We start from the raw sequence: 5000 nt of genomic DNA, 5'->3' as shown, positions 1-5000 counted from the left end.
CAATCCTCACCATGGCAGTCAATCCTCGCCATGGCATTCAATCCTCACCATAGCAGTCAATCCTCACCATGGCAGTCAATCCTCACCATGGCAGTCAATCCTCACCATGGCAGTCAATCCTCACCATGGCAGTCAATCCTCACCATAGCAGTCAATCCTCACCATAGCAGTCAATCCTCACCATGGCAGTCAATCCTCGCCATGGCAGTCAATCCTCACCATGACAGTCAACCCTCACCATTTCAGTCAATCCTCACCATGGCAGCCAATCCTCACCATCTCAGCCAATCCTCACCATTCCACCAGGAAACCTCGTCGATTCGCAGACCGAAGGAGTGGCCAGAGAAAGTGGTCGAGCCCCTATAAGCACCAGGGTCTTGAAAGCAACAACCGTTTCAGCAGCACCTAACACGGCCAACCAGGATCGAAAGAGAGAGAGAGAGAGAGAGAGAGACAGAGGGAGAGAGAGAGAGAGAGAGAGAGAGAGAGAGAGAGAGAGAGAGAGAGAGAGAGAGAGAGAGAGAGAGAGAGAGAGAGAGAGAGAGAGAGAGAGAGAGATACTGGGTAGAGAACAACCGGCAGCCCTAACACGGCCAACCGGGGTCGACAGCAGAAGGTCGTCGCAGCTATCTTTAGACCTTTTCTTCTGGAGGGGATAACCACTGCACGGGATACGCGGCGAATTTAAGAACTTAGATTGAAATACAGAGAGAGAGAGAGAGGGAGGGAGGGAGAGAGAGAGAGAGAGGGGGGGAGAGAGAGAGAGAGAGGGGGAGAGAGAGAGAGAGAGGGGGAGAGAGAGAGAGAGAGAGAGACTGGGTAGAGAGCAACCGGCAGCCCTAACACGGCCAACCAGGATCGACTGCAGAAGGTCGTCGCAGCTATCTTTAGAACTTTTCTTCTGGAGGAGATAACCACTGCATGGGATACGCGGCGAATTTAAGAACTTACATTGGAATACAGAGAGAGGGAGAGGGAGAGAGAGAGAGAGAGAGAGAGAGAGAGAGAGAGAGAGAGAGAGAGAGAGAGAGAGAGAGAGAGAGAGAGAGAGAGAGAGAGAGAGAGAGAGAGAGAAATAGAGAGAGAGAGAGAGAAATAGAGAAAGAGAACGAGAGAACGAGAGAGAGGGTGAGAGAAAGAGAGAAAGAAAGAAAGAGAAAGAGAGAGAAAGAAAGAAAAAAAAAGAGAGAGAGAAAGCGAGAGAGAGGAAAGGGAATTAATGTTGTAAGCTTTAATATTCATTAACAGTGACGCTGCTCTGGAATTCCCAGTGACCAACAGGTTTATCATGTAGAGAGTGAGCATATGAAACACCAAGATATTTCTACGTCACTGTGTCGTTCCCGTTATTATATTGGTTAACAGCATATGATCGTTGCCAACAATCATTATCGTGGATATTATGGATATTATCATATTGAGTAATATGTTTATGCTTTATTTGTAGATTTCACATATTTATATTTCCAAATTCCCGCGTCTATGATGATTTAAAACAGCATTGGTTTTTGGTATTTGTATTTCTATTTGTATATTTAACTAAGGTTTAATTTTTAAAAGGTTTTGAATATCATGTTACCTAACGGAATACTGGCTAATGCGCAATTACGAACAGTATGGACTGACTCTGCAATTTTAATCCCGAATCACAGGTGTACCGTACTTTCGGGAGGTCCATTCGTTGTTTACGTGTACCGTAGTTTTATACCAGGTCGGAGTGGACCTTAGTTCCGGTTTATTCTGCATACTTCTGTATTTTTATATTTCAGATTGAATTCATTTAACATTTGCAATACTAATGATTATGGAAATAGATACATTCGTATGTATATATGATATATCTTAAAATGTATAATCTAAATTTAGAACAATTACTGGACATCTGTATACTTAAATGTGTACTGCACTAGAAAAATATATCCTTTATATATTTCCTTGCTGCATCATTAGGCTAAACAACATGATTAAACACACATTTCTATAAATTAAAGTCTTTTGGACTACACTTCCTCAGAAAAAGAAATGATATATCTACAACATGGTTTTATGAGGTCATAACTTTCACGTACAGTTTTGGACACTGCAATTCCTTTATCTAAATATACCGACAAAAGAAGTTTTCCTGCATTACACGCTAGATAAAGTTTCTTCATAAAGTTTTCCCATAAGCACGGAAATCAAAATATAACACAAAAGAAGCAAACAGTGTCACAGTAATCCCATTTCACATCTGTCATGATTATGTTCTCTTCACGGTGTTTTTTGTGAAGAAACTATTTTTCCACATCATCTTGCGATCGTGTTTCCGCGACGCTGCGCTGCACGAGGGGGCGCCTGGTACGAAGATAATGTCACGTATAAGAAAGGGAAATAATTATTTTTTCTGGGTTGAATTCCGGGTCTCTACTCCACTTATTACTTTCCCGTAATATTGCAATCCCCGGCATTGTAATCTTTAACGCAATTTCTTCTTTGAATATTATTTGGCACGATATTATTACGGAAAATCTGGAAGTCTTGGTCTCTTTCAAAAAAGTGATGTTATTTCCGACGCCTAGAGCTTTTAGTTGTGTCGCTCGGCAAGAGATGGCGCCACCAACAATCCTGAAATTCATTGGTCGGACATGTTTTCGTATTGGAGTAGATCTCGATTTAGAATCAATCATATCTATACCGTAATTTCTCCCTTATCAATTGACAAATTGGTAAAACTTCATATAAATAACACGAGACAACAGAAGTAATCATATCCCCTGAAGTCTAACCATTCCTAACCTTCCTCAGCTCAGGTTGCCTTTGCCAGTAGAAAGTGTTACGGCGCGCTGTCACATCCGGCGATATCCCATAATCCTCGAGCGAAAGCCACGATTGTCTGCGATGTCCGGAACCCGGATGTCGCCAACCGCGTGCTGGCAAGACAACAACTTTTTTTCCTCGCAAGAAAACCAAGGAAAACACCCGCCATGACAGTTGAAGAAGTCATTCTGACTGTCCATAATTTGCGAGATCAAGTGATAACTCAAGGAGATATGCAGGAGAGCGCACAGTATTCACGAGGGAAATTTACTACAATTTCTTTGAATACACTGCACATATCCGCTAACGGAACCGGAAATAATATATGTAATTCACAAAAATATATTCCAAGATCATGTTGCTTTCCTTCAACGACCTCCACGACGCTATCTATATTTGATATCACAATTTCTTATCCAACACGATTTGGACTGTACTGATAAGGTCGGACTGGGATCTCTTAAAACGGACCTCAGTTTTCTTTGATATATACCCCAGTTGGAAACAGAATAGAATATGGAAGATTTACAATGCTAAAACATAACAAAAAACGCCTTAGGTGTGCCATGTGGATGTATAAAAAAAGATAGTAATCAAGATTTTTTTCTTCTACAGATGCTAGATCCTACGGGAAACGGCTGTAAAAAAATTTGGTCACGCCTTCATTGTCACAAGATCATTTCCTGAGATAGTGTCATGATCTTGAGGGAAATAATTATACAGATCTCTGGATATCAAATTCATCTAAGAAATTACACACAAACACAAAACGTAACTAAATACTTAACTGTCCATGTAAGGAAACAAGATTTTACGGACAACGAGCCTAAACTGGCATATCCAAAAAATTGTACGGAATAACGAGCCTAAACTGGCATATCCAAAAGATTATACGGAACAACGAGCCTAAACTTGCATATCCAAAAGATTGTACGGAACAACGAGCCTAAACTGACATATCCAAAAGATTGCACGGAACAACGAGCCTAAACTAGCATATCCAAAAGATTGCACGGAACAACAAGCCTAAACTAGCATATCCAAAAGATTGCACAGAACAACGAGCCTAAACTAGCATATCCAAAAGATTGTACGGAACAACGAGCCTAAACTTACATGTCCAAAAGGTCTAGCAACTGCTCTCAATGGAAGCACACGCACACTTGGGATTGAGGCTAATGAACAGTATCTGGAACAGCGTTTATTGCCAGAAAGTCACGTTCTTTGAGGGGAGAGGGAAAGAGGGGAGGGGAGATGGGGGGGAGGGGGGCTAAAGGTGATTAATACACTGTGTTCGGTTGTCTGATCGAACAGCGTCTACTGACCTGTGAACTTTGACCTTCTTTGAGATTTGTGTAGTTGTAGAGGCCGAGGCACGTACATATGGCGTTTGTTATTCGAAACGGCAGGTCAGCAAAATATTTTCCTTGTGTCTGTGTAGGAACTGAGACGGGGGGGGGGGGGGGGGTGCGTGCTCTCTCTCTATTTATCTATCTATCTACCTATATTTATATATATATATATATATATATATATATATATATATATATAATATATGTGTGTGTGTGTGTGTGTGTGTGTGTGTGTGTGTGTGTGTGTGTGTGTGTGTATGTGTATGTGTATGTGTATGTGTATGTGTATGTGTATGTGTGTGTGTGTGTGTGTGTGTGTGTGTGTGTGTGTGCCTATTGTATGTGCGTGCGTGCGTGCGTCGTTTCGCAATCATGAAAAGCATGCATATTCATCTAGAAAACGCAAATCACCACGCAAAGTTCAAGGAAATAATAACACAGAAGGAAAAAAGATAAAAAAAAGTCCACAAAATCCACAAAATCCACCAAAAGAATGCTTAGTCATCACGGCCCTGCGTAGGTCTCACTCTCCCGCGCAAAGTCCTTGTTCGCTTGTTTTCGACTGCACCCTCTTTGGCCAATTTCATTTTCGGTTACAGAAATTATTTTAAAAAATGGGTAATCGTAACGGTACATTCCTTTTTTTATGGGGGGTGGGGGGTCGATTTTTTTCCGTGTTCATTTTTTTTTCCCTCTTAAACAGATCGGTTCGTTAGAGAAAATTCATATTGTATTTCTAAACCGTGTGTATTCTAAGTCCGAATGTAATTTTTTTTTTAATTTATTTTTATTATTATTATTATTTATATATTTATTTATTTATTTATTATTATTATTATTATTCTACTCGGA

The sequence above is a fragment of the Penaeus vannamei genome, chromosome 15 (genome assembly GCF_042767895.1).
Source record: "Penaeus vannamei isolate JL-2024 chromosome 15, ASM4276789v1, whole genome shotgun sequence".
NCBI lineage: Eukaryota > Metazoa > Arthropoda > Malacostraca > Decapoda > Penaeidae > Penaeus > Penaeus vannamei.
This window is presented reverse-complemented; position numbering follows the sequence as displayed.